At 56.2% G+C, this 16,918-nt stretch overlaps 1 protein-coding gene across 1 annotated transcript in view; it reads left to right on the top strand.

The window, feature by feature from the left end:
• LOC133349782 (retinoic acid receptor beta-like) overlaps positions 1–16,918 on the top strand; it is a 181,978-nt gene that overhangs the window by 64,958 nt on the left and 100,102 nt on the right. The window contains exon 2 of the mRNA XM_061563521.1: positions 996–1,158. The gene's annotated coding sequence lies outside the window, so the exon portion shown is untranslated. The remainder of the gene's footprint in view (positions 1–995; positions 1,159–16,918) is intronic.

Raw genomic sequence — 16,918 nt, 5'->3', positions numbered from 1 at the left:
AACATACAAGCGTCGGGGTCGGGATCGAACCCACGACCTTCTGTATACCAGACGAGGCAGTTGACATCTAATGTAATGTAGCCCTATCTTATTCCCATCATCATCATATTCAATGATCAAGCTCTTGTTCCGTGGTGCAATCACCGAGTACCTGTACACGAGCTGATTCATCGCTCCAAACTCTTGGTGGCTATAAAAAAAACTACTATTCTTGTACGCGTGTTTCACGACATACGTAGCGTGACCCGCAGGAATTGTTAATTGGCATCAACCGACTGGTTATGAACGCAGGAAGCATCGCAAGGCAAGAGTGCTCACGCCTGCCTGACCCCGTCTCTCCGTATCAAAACGGTTCTTCGCTGTCGCTCAGAGGGACTCCTTGACATCCCGCAAGACGTCCGGGCCGTGCGATGTCCCGCTACGAAGTTGAGACCCCACGCGAGCTGGGCCTCTCGCGCGCTCTTGGCAGGGCCACAGTCGGCAGAACCCCGACCGCCCTGTCCCAAGCGACAACAGCACTGCGCAGTGCCGCGGATGCGCTGCGCAGTGTCTTCATCTTCTTCCGTCCTCTGCCACTTCTCCCCCCACTCCCCCCCCCTAGCACAGATGCAGCGTTCTAAATCCGAACGTCGTTGGTGTTGTTGTGACTCATCTTCATCGTCACCGTGGTGCGTGCTGGTGGCGGGCACCGCGGGTGCACGGTGACACCGGGGCGCGTGTGCGTATGTGCGTGTGTGTGCGCGCGTGTGTGGGCGTGTGTGTGTCTGTGTGTGTGTCTGCGTGTCTGCTTCGCTGGCAGTCGGGGCCGGGTATTTTGGTTGCTGCCGGTGCTTGGGTGTCAGATCAGGCGTGTGAGCGTGGGTGGGTGCGTGGGTGCGAGGGTGCGTGGGTGGTTGCGTGCGTGTGCGCGCGCGCGCTTGCGGGGCGCGCGTGTTAGTGCGGCGTGCCACTGTCAGCCTCGTTTATATTTAGCCTCCGATCTTTGTCGCACGCAGGGACTCCCTGCGCCTCGGCCCGGCGGCCCAGCGGTTGTGGCGTGAACGCAGCGCCGCGGCTCCTGCCACAACTCTCCATCGTGCAGCGCAAGGGGTTAACGGTCTCGAGGCGAAGCTCGCTCCATCGCTTCCTCGCTCCCTCGCTCGCGTTTGCTTCAACAAGGTGAGCTCCCAAATTCACATTTCGTGTAAAATCCCCCACCCGCACCCTCCTCGCCGCGCCGCTCTCCCTCGCACGTTTAAGTGGCGCGGGGCAGCGGAATGCTGATTGTGTAGTGCCTGCCTGCCTGTCTGCCTCTCGGAAAATAGAGAACGTTGACTCGTGCGTGGCCCGAGGTGCGACGAGGTGATTCGTAGCTCGCTAGGGTCTTAAACAACAAGACCACGTTTCTCCTCGTGTCCCCAATTTACTTCTGACAGTTAACACCGCATCATCGCATTTGCTTCGATGTATATAATTGAAACCCTTCGTGATATATCTGCAGTGTATTCTCTTTAGTTTTTCCTTCGCGGATATTTATTTTTTCACTGAGAGCTGGAAACCCACGCAGATGCGCGAGTGCTTCTTTTGCGAGGCCTGTGGGACCGACAGAGCTGCAGAAGCGCCGATATCTCTCTCTCTCTCTCCCCTCCCTCTTGACTCTGCCTTGCGCTCGCCAGCTGTGGCCCTGGCTCGGCTTCTCGTTTACTGGACATCTGTGAAAAAGAGCCTCGCGGCTCATCGGATTCCTCCAGGATAAATAAAAATGTTCTAATTCCGATTCTGATTTTCACCGCGGCGCCATCCACGACGCCCTCCGCGAACGCAGCGACCGCCGATCGCCGTCTAAAGCCGCCGTCCTGGGCTGCCCGAGCGCGTGTTGAGTCCTCGGTCGCGAAGCTCACGCGGGGCCGCACGCACGCACGTTGAACTTCCTTCGCACCGCACGTAGCTGGACCCGTGCTACTCGGAGGCGCGGGGTAAGGAGTCGGTGGTGCCGCAGTCGGCCTTGTGGTGGCGGCGGCGGTGCGCTCGGTGCGTTTGTTTTTCCGTCGCGAGCGATGGGTGCTTTGGGGTCACGTCGTCGTCACCTCTCGTCGTTCGTAACGACTCGAGGGGCCTTCGCTTTGCGCTGCCTGTGGAGACAGATCGGCCCGGCCGGACGGAGGCGCGCCGCTGCCCCAAAAGGCGACAATCGTCGAGTGGATTTTCTCGGTCGTGAGCCGTGATTCTCGATTCACTGCGACGAGCGCGGGAGGGTTTCGCTCGAGAGGATCGGCGTTTGTCGAGATGTTCGTTTCAGATTTTTTTGTGTTGCTGCCGCAAGTCGCCTTGGTCGTCGTAAGCCGGCTTTGGCCGCGTGGGAGGGCCTCCGCCGCTCTCAACTCGGACCGCCGGTCGCCCCTTTCTGTAGGCACATGCACGCACGCTGTCCCGTTTACCTGCCGTAGAGCAGCACGTGACAGCGAGAGCTTCCCTTCCATGAGCAACCGAGGACGATTCCCCGTGCATGCGTGCGTGCCTACACGCCCGCCCACGTGTGGTGCGGCGATTGTCAGCCCAGACTAAACACGAGCGGCAGCACCCGCGTGGCGTTGGGGCGAAGGGGGGTGGGGGCACAGGAAGCCGGCCGCAGCTGCAGCACGAGAGTGCAGCGTCCGCTTTTCCCGCGGGAGCAGCTGCTTCTCATCGCGCTCATCGCCGCCCAGCCTTCCTCTTCCCGCTTTGCTATTCGCCGCCGCCGGGTTGAACGCCGCTCCCGCCGTGCGCCAGGGAAGATGATGGGGCATGCCTTTTTTTGTTCTCCCCTGCAGTTGCTGAAGACTCAGCGGTCGAGCGAAAGATTCGCAATCGGAAGGTCGCGGGTTCAAATTCTGGTTGGGGGCATGACTCAGCCCATCATCCCTCCGGGGTCAATAAAAAGAACTTTGCGGGGAAGTCATTGGTGGCTGGTCCAACGGTTAGACTCACCCCCGCCACAGAAATGTGGACTTTCCACCGCTGGCTTGGGGGGCTGTAGACAGGAGACGAGTGCCGAACCCGGCTAGAGCGTCCGCATCCGTGCGGGCGAAGCGTCGCCGACGCGAAAGCGGCGATTGGCGCGGTAACGCGACGCTGGTGATTCGTGACGGTGTCGCCGCCGCCGGCCCTGAGTCGTCGCCGCTGGGCCTGAGTCACCCCCGCTGGGCCTGAGTCACCGGTGGTGGCCCTGAGCCACCACCGCTGGGCCTGAGTCACCGGTGGTGGCCCTGAGTCACCGGTGGTGGCCCTGAGCCACCACCGCTGGGCCTGAGTCACCGGTGGTGGCCCTGAGTCACCACCGCTGGGCCTGAGTCACCACCGCTGGGCCTGAGTCACCACCGCTGGGCCTGAGTCACCGGTGGTGGCCCTGAGTCACCGGTGGTGGCCCTGAGTCACCAGTGGTGGCCCTGAGTCACCAGTGGTGGCCCTGAGTCACCGGTGGTGGCCCTGAGTCACCGGTGGTGGCCCTGAGTCACCAGTGGTGGCCCTGAGTCACCAGTGGTGGCCCTGAGTCACCAGTGGTGGCCCTGAGTCACCGGTGGTGGCCCTGAGTCACCGGTGGTGGCCCTGAGTCACCAGTGGTGGCCCTGAGTCACCAGTGGTGGCCCTGAGTCACCGGTGGTGGCCCTGAGTCACCGGTGGTGGCCCTGAGTCACCAGTGGTGGCCCTGAGTCACCAGTGGTGGCCCTGAGTCACCAGTGGTGGCCCTGAGTCACCGGTGGTGGCCCTGAGTCACCGGTGGTGGCCCTGAGTCACCGGTGGTGGCCCTGAGTCACCAGTGGTGGCCCTGAGTCACCGGTGGTGGCCCTGAGTCACCGGTGGTGGCCCTGAGTCACCGGTGGTGGCCCTGAGTCACCAGTGGTGGCCCTGAGTCACCGGTGGTGGCCCTGAGTCACCAGTGGTGGCCCTGAGTCACCGGTGGTGGCCCTGAGTCACCGGTGGTGGCCCTGAGTCACCGGTGGTGGCCCTGAGTCACCGGTGGTGGCCCTGAGTCACCGGTGGTGGCCCTGAGTCACCGGTGGTGGCCCTGAGTCACCGGTGGTGGCCCTGAGTCACCGGTGGTGGCCCTGAGTCACCGGTGGTGGCCCTGAGTCACCGGTGGTGGCCCTGAGTCACCACCGGGTGGTGGGCCTGAGTCACCGGCAGTGGCCCTGAGCCACGCGCTGCAGAAGAGCGCGGCGCGTGGCGGTAAACATGGCGAGCGACGGGCCGCCGTGAGCCGCACCGCACGGAAACCAAATCCTGCTTCAAGGAGGGGACATACCAGACCAGGTCAACATTTATTTTGATTGGGACTTGGCAGGTCGTTCTCGTTACACAATAAAACGTCCCGTTTCGAGTTAGGAGCCGTGGGGTGGCGGTGCGTGAAAACGGCGTGCGTGAGGAGGTGAGTAGACCCGGTGGTGGAGCGTGCCACGAATCACAACGCATCGTTCCACGTTCCCATGGCGGGTGAACTTTTTTTTCCAGAGGAAAACCGCGGTTAGCTTCCCTGTAGATGTAGTATTCGCGATGTGAACAAATGAGCGGTGCCTAAAGCACGCCGGCGGTGATGGAAGACCCGGCCTGAATGGCACCTCCAGCCACAAAAGCGAAACCCCCCAAAAAATGTTGTTTTGATCCTTCGACTTGAGCCCGGCTACGCCGATGCGCGAACGCCGTTACCCGTTTGCCCTCGGACGTGCAAGGCAGTGCGTGATGCGAGTTGACGTCGCACGAGCGCAAAGGGTGCTCGTTAAATGCCGCGGATAGATTTACCGCCTTCCTGATGGGCACACGCGGAATGTGATGTGCCCCGGCAACATTCCCCCCGTGTCTCCTCTCGGCCGCGGCGGCGGCTCCCGTGTCGGCTCGCGGTTACTCAACGGCCTTGGCTCGTTGTGACGCGGCCGCGGTGACCGTGCGGCAGGGGCGAGCGCGGACGCCCGCCCGAGGATCGTCCCGGAGGAGGAGATTCCGCGCGAGGGATCGCCGCGCGTGCCCTCGCGCGTGAACCCAACGGGGAGCGGTGGGCATGCAGCCGGTCAGCGCGCTGCGCTACGAACCCGGCAGTCCGAGTTTTCGATTGCCGCTCACGGCCACCGCCAGCGACGGACATCTGAACCAGTCCTGGGCCTCTCCTCGGTCGACTCAGCCTTAAGTGAGTACTTGGTGCGATCTCTAAACTTTGTCACTCGGGAGTCAAAGGCAGCTAGGCGTGGTGCTGGCCACCCACCACCCCCTCTTTGTGCCGTGCCGGCCTTCACAGGTGCTACTCGCTAACAACACTTGCCCCAGCGGTCTGTTAAGGCTATACGGGGGATCTTTGTCTTTGAGCAACACTGCTGCCGCTGTCTCTGGGTTAATGGTGATTAATTCAAGATTTGAAGCTTTCGTGGCTGCAAGGATTCATACTCTTAGGTTTTTTCGGTAAAGTGACGTAGGTAAAAAATAAATAATGAAAAATATAGTTGAAATAATAATAGAAATAAAATAATAAATCACAATCACATAAATCACGTTATTTTATTTCTATTATTATTTCAATTATATTATTTCTTATTTATTTTTTACCTACATGACTTTACCGAAAAACCTAAGAGTATTAATGGTGATGGAGCACGGTGGATTAGAACGCACGGCTTCGCGCGCGGTCCTTGGACAAGGTCCCAACACTGCAAACGGTAACGTGGACTCGCAGTTGATGTGGAGCTCTTTGTCATCGTTAAATGCACTGCTGGGATGAAGGCCTCCCCATGGCGCACGTCTCATCGCGGGGGATTTGTTTGACCATACTTCACCACACTGGTTTAAGCGCTCGCTGGCGACGCGTGCCCTCCCAGCTGACGTGAACCGTGGCCGGGAATCGAACTCGAGCCCCAATTTTCGTCGAGCTCGGTGCGCGAATCACTGCACCGCCGCTGGTGAATCTGCGGGCTTGGGTCACCCGTCTCGGCAGCTGGCATCACGCGGCTGCACCGATGCTGCTGCTGCTCAGTGCGGGACTGTGCGTAGACACACACGCAGCCCGTGTACTCCCAGTAAGTCTAAGTACTTACGTCTAAGTGCAGTTCCCTCCCTGACTCCATCTCCCCCCCTGCCTCTTCCACCACCACCCCCCTGCCTCGTCCTCTCCCTCCCTCCATCTCCCCCACCCCCCTCCGAAACCCGATCTCTGAGCTCCCCACCACCGGGTAGGAGGGAGGGAGGGTGGGAGGGAGGGAGGGAGGGCGATGCCCGCTTGGGTTGAGCAGGGCGGGGCCGGGGTGACCGGGTTCAGGGCCCCCGCCCCATCCGACCCCCCCCCTCCACGTCACAAGCTCCGTGTGACCAAGGACCCGGGCTCTGAGCACCCCCCCCCATTCATCCCCCCCCCATTCAACCCCCCCCCCTGGCATCTCCCAGCACGCTCGTAAAAGCTGCCAAAGGGCCCCCCCCCCCTTTTATAGGAGAAGGCAAATAAAACGGGTTTAGCTCCAAGTGATTGTTGACTAAGTCGCCCGTGTAAATCTGGGTTAAGAGTTAAAAGAAACAACCTTTATTTGTCTAGACCTTGTTGCATTCCTACGCGGCTGAAGGATCGACGTTCTTTCGTACGTTTCTCAATCCGCTTGCCCTGCTGTGAGGGTCGTGATAGCAGCGTGCGGAGGAGGTACGGCCCAGACCCCCCTTTCCCTGGCGACAGACTCCAGCACTACGACACTATACACTACGATACACTATACACTACGATACACTACACTACTATACACTACACTATACACTACTATACATTACACTACTATACACTACACTATACACTACTATACACTAATATACACTACACTATACAATACACACTACACTACACTACACTATACACTACACTAATATACACTACACTATACACTACTATACAATACACTACACTATACACTACACTATACACTACACTATACTACACTATACACTATACAATACACTACACTAATATACACTACACTATACACTACACTAATATACACTATACACTACTATATAATACACTACTATACACTACACTAATATACACTACACTATACACTACACTAATATACACTATACACTACTATACAATACACTACTATACACTACACTAATATACACTAAACTATACACTACACTATACACTACACTAATATACACTACTATACACTACACTATACGCTACTATACAATACACTACACTATACACTACACTATACACTACACTAATATACACTATACACTACTATAGACTACACTATACACTACACTATACACTGCTATACAATACACTACACTATACACTACACTACTCTACACGGACTCTAGCTCTTCCTGGGGGATCTCCGGGCGTTCCCAGGCCAGCCGAGCGACGCAGTCCCCCCCCCCCCCCCAGCGGGTCCTGGGCCAGCCCTGGGGGGGGGGGGGGGGGGGCTCGCCCAGTGGAAGGGCTCTGCTCGGTCGAGTTCCAGTAGGAGTCTATCGCGGGGGGGGGGGGGGGGGGACAACCCTTACCAGGTACCCGAACCCACCTCGACCGGCTCCTTTTGTGTGTCGGAACGGTTCGTGTTAATCCGGTCTACTTGTTAACTCGCCCGTTGAGAGTGGGGTGAGTGTGTGGAGGGGGGTAGTGGAATGTGTTGTGTGGCTTCTCCAGGCGCGGCGCGCTGGGTAAGGGAATGGACGAATGGGCCCGCTAACACCGGCAGCTTATCTCGGACCTATTTACCTTTGTCGTCTTCACCACCAACCCCCCCTCGCCCCCCCCCCCCCCCCGCAAGTCTTCGTTGAACCTCGTGGCCTGGGTAAGCTGCCCGTCTGCGTCCTGACTTGATTTCATAATTTGAAAAAAAGTTGAGCAAACACGTGCTGGCAGAGGGGGGTTGTTGCGGGCGGCTCGCTGGCACGGGTGCAGGGGGGTGGTGTGGGAGAGCGTTGTGTGGGGGGGGGGGGTGCCGAGGTGGGTGGCAGCAGCTGCAGCGTGTGGGTGGTTGGAGGTGGGCAACGCCAGCGTGACCGCAACGCTGCGCTACGAAACCCGGGGATCCGAGTTCGATTCCCGCTCACGGCCAACGAGGCAGTGACGATTGTCTGTACCGGTCCCTGGGCCTCACCTAGGTCGACTCAGCCTCCAATGAGTACCTGGTGCGGTGTGCAGTAAACATCGCCACGAGGGAGACAAAGGCGGCCGGGCGTGGTGCTGGCCACCCACCCCCTCCGTGTGCCGTGCCGGCCTTCATAGGTGCTGCTCTCTAACAGCACTTGCCCCTACAGTCTGTTACAGGCTACACGGGGGATCTTTGTATTTACTGCTGCTGCTGCTTCGGTGGTTGCGGATTGATTTGGCCAGGACGGGGCTGTGTGTCCGGACCAAACCCGACGGGCAGGAGACGTGTTTCAAAACAAGACCGTGACCTTAAACCACCTTCGGTCTCCTCCGTGACGGTGCCGCGACTTTACGAGCGATTCGCAGCAACAAGCGGCGTTCACTCACCACCTCCCACACCAACCCCTGCACCCCTGTGGAAATTAAAAGAGCTTCATAGCTCGTCGGATTCCCCCTGTATAAATAACTATTCTCATTCCGAAGCGGCGGTGACGGCGCCAAGTGCCATGCCAGGTGCACATTGAGGCCACGCGAAGTGTCGAATGTCCGCTGGCAGAAAGGTTTCAGTCAGACAACGCATGACACCAGACCCCAGGTGTCATCACGGGTCGACTGACCACGGTAAAAACGCCCATGTAAAAGCGTGTGCTGGAAGCCCCCCGGAGAGAAGAGGCGCCTATGACGCATCCTGGCAAAACCCCAGAGCCAGACTCATTTCGCACCACACACACAAACACGCGCACGCAAAGATCCCCCGTGTAGCCTTAACAGACTGCCGGGGCAAGTGCTTTTCGCGAGCACATGTAAAGGCCGGCACGGCACACGAGAGGGGGGTGGATGGCACCGTGTACTTATTTGAGGCTGGGTCGACCTAGGGGAGGCCCAGGACCGCGGTTCAGATAATCAGTCACTGGTATTGGGGGGGGGGGGCGTGAGCGGGAATCGAACTCGGGTCGCCGGGTTTTGTAGCGCGGCGTAGCGCTAACCCCAACGCTACCGCCCAGCCTGCACACAAAGACACAACCAGTACAGCGTGCTTCAAAAAATGTTAACACTTCTACGGGACTATCGTTATTAATTGAAAAAGAAACTAATAATAATTACACTGTAACATGATCACAAATGTATGTTGATAGCTTCAAAAAGTCAACGAGTCTCCACTTTTGCCAGTATCAAAATATAATAATAGGGGTTTTCCCATTTTTTCTGGCAACAAAACTTAAACGCCCTTTGGCGTCCTCTGGTCTAGCACCAATTGAGACGAGGCTCAAAAGAAAGCCGTCTCTGGTGTGGACCAATCAGTTTCAAGGACAATGAATATATTATCAGTGTGTTTTTGTTTGCATTATGACCACAAGTATTGGGGTTAATGCAGACATGATTCCTTGTAAAAATGTTTCTGTTTTGTTGCCAGGAAAAAGGGGAAACCCCTATTATTAGTCTCCACTTGTTCGCCATCGTTGCCAACGCACGCCTGGAATCTTCTCCAAATGGTCTCCAGAACCCGGAGGCACAACATTTATTGGGGTGTTGTTGAAAATTCTCGGAAGTGTTAACATTTTTTCGAAACACCCTGTACCGCTACCAGTGCCAGGGAGATTTGAGTCACCCGGCACAGTCCGTGGTCATTTTCGTCTCGCCTGTATCTCGCCTCGGGCGAAGAAGGCTCACGAGGATTTTTTGCCACATCAAGGAAGGGCTCTTTTTGAAGAAGAGGGGCGCCATATAGCAGTGTGCAGTCACACATAGAGGCAGTACACAGCACACACACACACAGCAGGGGCAGTACACAGCACACGCACACACACACAGCACACACACACACAGCAGGGGCAGTACACAGCACACACACAGCAGGGGCAGTACAGAGCACACACACACAGCAGGGGCAGCACACACACAGCAGGGGCAGTACACAGCACACACACAGCACACACACACAGCAGGGGCAGTACACAGCACACACACACACAGCACACACACACAGCAGGAACAGTACACAGCACACACACACACAGCACACACACACAGCAGGGGCAGTACACAGCACACATACACACAGCACACACACAGCAGGGGCAGTACACAGCACACACACACACACCGCACACACACACAGCAGAGGCAGCACACACACAGCACACACACACAGCAGGGGCAGTACACAGTACACAGCAGAGGCAGCACACACACAGCAGGGGCAGTACACACAGCACACACACAGCACACACACACAGCAGGGGCAGTACACACAGCACACACACAGCAGAGGCGTCACCACATTAGCGAGATGTTACCCAGCTCGCCTGGTGTGCAGCAGGTCGTGTGTTCGATCCTGTGCCTGACGCCTGCTGCTGTATATTTGGAGTTTGCGTGTCTCTCTGCCCGTGGTCGCATGGATTTTTGGGTTTTCCGGGTTCCCCCTCCACGTTTATAGAGTCAACATCACGCGTCCAGAGTGTTTGGCTGCTGCTGTAAACGTCCACGCGGCGACGATGACCATGATGATGGCGATAAGCCAACTTCGTTGAGATCCTATCATTTGTGATAGTCAGGCCGCTCCTGGAAAAGAGCCGCATAGCTCATTGGCAGACCTCACCCGGTAGAATAACAAACAACACAACAGTCGAAATAGTTGAGTTCGTTTCATAGACACGCTGGTGGGGGGGGCAGCCATGCAGGGCAGTCTCCCCGTCGCTTGCCCCCCACCATGCAGGGCCGTGCCCCCCACCGGCTCCTGCCAGCCCCCCCCCCAACCCACACAACCCTTAGATCGGCGGCGTTCAGAGCTGTGAGGATCTCAGAAGGGACAGACAACGTCGTCGTCGTCGTCATCGTCGTTGTTGTTGTTCACTGTCAATTCAATCAGAGCCCGAGGTGAACCGTCACTCGTGCTGCGCCGTTGCAGACGTCTTGCGAGCACGGATCGCAACGTGAACACCACACGCGTGGACTGTGTGTGTGTGTCATGTGTGTGTGTGTCATGTGTGTGTGTCATGTGTGTCGTGTGTGTGTGTCGTGTGTGTGTGTCATGTGTGTGTGTCATGTGTGTGTAGTGTTGTCTCGCGGGTGTGTCATGTGTGTGTGTCATGTGTGTGTCTCGTGTGTGTGTCATGTGTCCTGTGTGTGTAGTGTTGTCTCGCGGGTGTGTCATGTGTGTGTGTCATGTGTGTGTCTCGTGTGTGTGTCGTGTGTGTGTGTGTCATGTGTGTGTCTCGTGTGTGTGTCATGTGTGTGTGTCATGTTGTGTCCTGTGTGTGTAGTGTTGTCTCGCGTGTGTGTCATGTGTGTGTGTCATGTGTGTGTCTCGTGTGTGTGTCATGTGTGTGTGTCATGTGTGTCGTGTGTGTGTGTCGTGTGTGTGTGTAGTGTTGTCTCGTGTGTGTGTCATGTGTGTGTGTCATGTGTGTGTTTCGTGTGTGTGTGTCATGTGTGTGTGTCATGTGTGTCGTGTGTGTCATGTGTGTCGTGTGTGTGTGTCGTGTGTGTGTAGTGTTGTCTCGTGTGTGTGTCATGTGTGTGTGTCATGTGTGTGTTTCGTGTGTGTGTGTCATGTGTGTCGTGTGTGTATGTCATGTGTGTCGTGTGTGTGTCATGTGTGTCGTGTGTGTGTGTAGTGTTGTCTCGTGTGTGTGTCATGTGTGTCATGTGTGTCATGTGTGTGTCGTGTGTGTGTGTCGTGTTGTCACGTGTGTGTGTCATGTGTGTCATGTGTGTGTCTCGTGTGTGTGTGTCATGTGTGTGTGTCGTGTGTGTCGTGTTGTCACGTGTGTGTGTGTCATGTGTGTCGTGTGTGTGTCGTGTGTGTGTGTGTGTCGTGGTGTCACGTGTGTGTGTGTGCATTCAGTCGCGACGCGCTACGAACCAGGCGACCCAATTTCGATTCCCGCTCACCGACAACATCAATGACAGTGATCTGAACGGCTCCTGGGCCTCCCCCAGGTCGGCTCAGCCTCAAATTAGTGCTTGGTGCGGTGTATAAACATCACCACTGAGGAGACAAAGGCGGCCGGGCGTAGTGCTGGCCACCCACCCCCTCATGTGCCATTCTGGCCTACATAGGTGCTCGCTAACAGCACTTGCCTCAACAGTCTGGCAAGGCTACACGGGGGATCTTTGTCTGTGTTTTGCGTATTTGGCATATCTGTGCTGTGCTCGTGATGTCTGTGTGTGTGCTGTGTTTATGTCATGCGTGTGTCCTGTGTGTGTGTGTTATGTCCCGTGCGTGCATGCGTGTATCCTGTGTGTGTGTCCTGTGTGTGTGTGTCCTGTGTGTGTGTATCATGTGTGTGTGTGTTACCCGTGTGTGTGTGTCCTGTGTATGTGTTATGTGTGTGTGTTATGTCCTGTGTGTGTGCCCTGTGCGTGTGTCCTGTGTGTGTGCCCTGTGTGTGTGTCCTGTGTGTGTGTCCTGTGTGTGTGTTATGTCTTGTGTGTGTGCCCCGTGTATGTGCCCCGTGTATGTGCCCCGTGTGTGCCCCGTGCGTGTGTCCTGTGTGTGCCCCGTGTGTGTGTGTCCTGTGTGTGTGTGCGTTATGTCCCGTGTGTGTGCCCCGTGCGTGTGTCCTGTGTGTGCCCCGTGTGTGTGTCCTGTGTGTCCTGTGTGTGTACCGCGTGTGTGTCCTGTGTGTGTGTGTCCTGTGTGTGTGTTATGTCCCGTGTGTGTGTGTTCCCCGTGTGTGTGCCCCGTGAGTGTTTGTCTCGCGGGTTTCGCAATGCGGTATCGATCCGCGCGTCAGCGCGACGGGGGGGTTTGCGGAGGGGTGCCGAGTGAAGGTTGCGCCCGCGCGCTAATGCATCAAGGGTGACGCCGTGCAGCCGGCGTTATCAATATTAATATCGCGTGTGATGCAGCCAAAATCACACAACTCTCACGGCGGGTCTGTGTCCCCTTTACCCCATCCAAGACGCCACGTGAATGATGAATAAATAAGTGGCGGGTAACGGACGCTGGCTTGGCCAGTGTCCGGATTATCCTAGAAGCAAAAGTAGCTACACATGTAGCAGCTGCACATGTAGCAGCTGCACATGTAGCAGCTGCACATGTAGCAGCTGCACATGTAGCAGCTGCACATGTAGCAGCTGCACATGTAGCAGCTACACATGTAGCAGCTACACATGTAGCAGCTACACATGTAGCAGCTACGTGCCCCGCATTTTCAAGGGCCCCGCGCTAAATGCTTTCAAGCTATCAATTCCGGTTCAGTGATTCTGCACTTGCTCTATTACTATAGTACTATACCGCCTTCAACTTTTATGAACGACTGGGTGTTTAAGGTTAGCGATTTGTCATAGTATCTGGCTGTATAGCAAATGAAAAAATACAATTACTTTACTATGCAGGTAAAAAATGCATGTGTTTTAATATTTATGCGTGTTTGTATTGTATTTAGGGCCCATTTATAACATATGCTAGAGGCCCCGCGCTAACTTAATCCGGCACTGGGATTGGCTGAGCAGTGCCCAAACTCGGCAAACCCGAGTTCAGTTCCCGGCCAGGGCCAACACCAAGCTCACCGGTGAGTTCAACCCGGACTGGCCGGAGCGATGAAGTTTGGTCAAACGATGTCCGTGATCAAACACGGCATGGGGGGGGGGGGGGGGCTAGGAGCCTTTGCCCATCAGTGGATTGACACAATGTTGTTGTTGTTACGTAACGCAGCGAAATGTGTTTGTAACTTGCTAATATTGAAACCGGGATCGCGATGGGTCGCTTAGCCGATTGTTCATGGCGCCTAGCAGTTCTTAATTCATGATGTATGGTAGTTCACATAGTTGGTAGTTCATTATGTCTGATAGCTCACCTAGCTGTTAGATCATTATTTCTGGTCATTCATCTTCCAGGTATTTCATGATGTCTGGTAGTTCATGATATCTGGTAGTTTATCTACGAACCCGACGAGCCGAGTTCAATTCCCGCTCACGGCCAACACCAGTGACGATTATTGAGTAGCTGGTGCAGTGTGAGTTCCTGGTGCGGTGTGTAAACATCACCACGAGGGATACAAATGAGGTCGGGCGTGGTGCTGGCCACCCACCGCCTCGTGTACTGTCCTGGCCTTGATAGGTGCTCGCTCACAGCACTTGCCCCAACAGTCTGTGAAGGCTATACCGGGGATCTTTGATCTTTGTGTGCGCCCCCAGGGCTCTGCGTGCGTCCACGCCAGAGTGGGCGTCAGGTCACCCTCGACTCAGCGCGACGCTCCCAGGGTCCTCAGGGGCCTTTTCAGCGCGCGCAGAGAGACGAGAGCGGCGGCGACCTGGCGTCCTTCACGGCGAGCCGAGGTTATAGCGGGCGCTGTCGTGAGCGGCTAATCCTGCGGCCCGCTAAGAGGGTTAGACCGGTTGCCAATTAGCGCGGCGAACGGGTAACGAGTGCGTGGTGAGGATTGCGTAGGCGGCGGGGGGAAGCTGTGTGTGTGGTGGGGGAGGGGGGTTCGCACAAAAGTATTTTTTGCTAAAGAGTTGTTTAATTAATCGTACCGGAATTCTGGCCAGAAATAAAATTGTAAAAAAAAAATTCGCCGTGAAAACGCCGAGATTGATTAATTCCCGGGAGGAGGATCGTTGTCGGATGAGAGAAAACTGGAGCCCTGCCACAGAGTGACAAATTATTGCCACGCTCGCAATAAAACCACGGCTTGATAAATGCGAATTTTATTCATGGCTGCGTGACGCTGCTGTAATTTCCTGATACAGTGCCCCATCCGTCTGGTTTCATAAGTAATATCTAAAATCTGCTCGCAACGGCGCGGCTCGGGGAAAAAAGGTTGGATGAAAGTCAAACCGAAATAAACGTGAATGCTCCGCTCTTACAATCCCCCTCCGACCGGGCCTTGCTTCCCACGCACGTGCTGCGCCTTGTAGCGCTCCTCCTGGCACAGTCTTCTTTCGCATGCAGATTTTTAACGTCTTTTTTTTCATCTGGTGAGACATCTCGCTCGCGGGGCTCCGTTGGGACGTGCGTTGGTTTTCGTGCGCGAGGTTCCGTTTGGCACGCGCGTTGGGTCTTGTGGACGAGGTTCCGTTTGGCACGCGTGTTGGTTCTTGCGGAAGAGGTTCCGTTGGTACGCGTGTTGGTTCTTGCGGAAGAGGTTCCGTTGGTACGCGTGTTGGCTCTTGTGGACGAGTCTCCGTTGGTACGCGTGTTGGTTCTTGCGGAAGAGGTTCCGTTGGTACGCGTGTTGGCTCTTGTGGACGAGTCTCCGTTGGTACGCGTGTTGGTTCTTGCGGAAGAGGTTCCGTTGGTACGCGTGTTGGCTCTTGTGGACGAGTCTCCGTTGGTACGCGTGTTGGGTCTTGCGGAAGAGGTTCCGTTGGTACGCGTGTTGGGTCTTGTGGACGAGTCTCCGTTGGTACGCGTGTTGGTTCTTGTGGACGAGTCTGCGTTGGTACGCGTGTTGGTTCTTGCGGAAGAGGTTCCGTTGGTACGCGTGTTGGGTCTTGTGGACGAGTCTCCATTGGTACGCGTGTTGGTTCTTGCGGAAGAGGTTCCGTTGGAACGCGCGTTGGTTCTCTGGTGGTTCTCGTGGGGTTCTCGCGCGCCACGTCGCGGTGTGCCCCGTCGATCAAGGACAGGGGGCCTCTCAGCGGTATCAACGTCGCTCGCTCCGTCGCGGCGCCCAACGCCTCGCGTCCTCCAGGGCATTCGCGGAAGGGCTCGAGGATTGTTCTCAAGTTTTACTTTGAAAATCACGAAACACGCTTTGACACCTTCCTGGCTTTCGTTTCTTTTTGTGCGTGCCTTTTTTTCACTTTCCGTATAAAACACACGTGCGCCCGTCATAACGCCGTTGCGCCGTGAGATGTAACATTCCTCCCCGGTTGTGCCGCTTATTTATTTATCCAGTTGACACTTCATTATTGATGTAATACAATTTATTTAGAACAAACGCGTGTAGCGCGTCTGGTGTGTGGAAGCACATCCAAGCCTCCTGCTCAGTAAACGCTCCGTACCGTTTGTGGGATGACATTTGTCGGCATTTCCTCAACACAGGCAGGGAAACGCACGTTCAGACTATTCCGCTGCTGCTGTAAATGTCCACGTAACGATGAGCCACTTCGTTGAGCTGCCATTTGTGATAGCCAGGTCACTTCTGAAAAAGAGCTCTCTAGCCTAGTGGGCCTTACCTGGCAAAATCAAAAAACATTGTTGAGTTTCAGAGGCAGAAAGGGGCCACGGCCGTGCGTAGTGCTATCCCGTTGACGTGTAAACTTTGTGACATCTTTGCACCGGAGCCTCAGCTCCACAAACCTTCGCTCGCCCTATCCACGACACTCAAGCCAATGCGGTGGCGTGTGGATACCTCGGTGGTGCCCACCGCACCTGCCAGCGGCAGCGGCAGCGGCAGCATAAGCACGCCCACGGCTCAGTGGCGTGGCGAGGTTGGCACGGGTGCCCCGGTGCAAGGGAAATTCAACCAAACCCATCCCTCCGTCGAACTTCCCTCGTCTTTGTTAGCCCAGCGGTCAGGGCACCCCACCACCCCTCCTCGGCCCGTGGACGCCCCCCTGCACAATCGCACCGCCTGCACGCCGCTCGATGACTCCGCCGGTGCCGGTGGCTCCGCGCGTGCCGTGGGCGACGTGCGGTGAAGAGCCACGGGCGACGCGGGCCGAGTTGAATCTCCGTTCGCCGCGCGGTTCGTATGAGCGGGGAGTTTGCGTGCGCGGCAAACGCCAAACATTTCGCGCCTCGCCCGCGCCGTGTTCATTTCGCGACAGTGGTAGTTTACGTTGAACTGAGTCAACTTGTTGGCAGCTATAATTCCCATGTATTTTCCGGGGTGTGTCCTTGGCGATAGTGCATTTGTCGCTGTCCACTGTAATCTC

Source organism: Lethenteron reissneri, chromosome 31 (genome assembly GCF_015708825.2).
Source record: "Lethenteron reissneri isolate LAM-NWPU_2019-01 chromosome 31, ASM1570882v1, whole genome shotgun sequence".
In the NCBI taxonomy this organism is placed as follows: domain Eukaryota; kingdom Metazoa; phylum Chordata; class Hyperoartia; order Petromyzontiformes; family Petromyzontidae; genus Lethenteron; species Lethenteron reissneri.
This window is presented reverse-complemented; position numbering and strand designations above follow the sequence as displayed.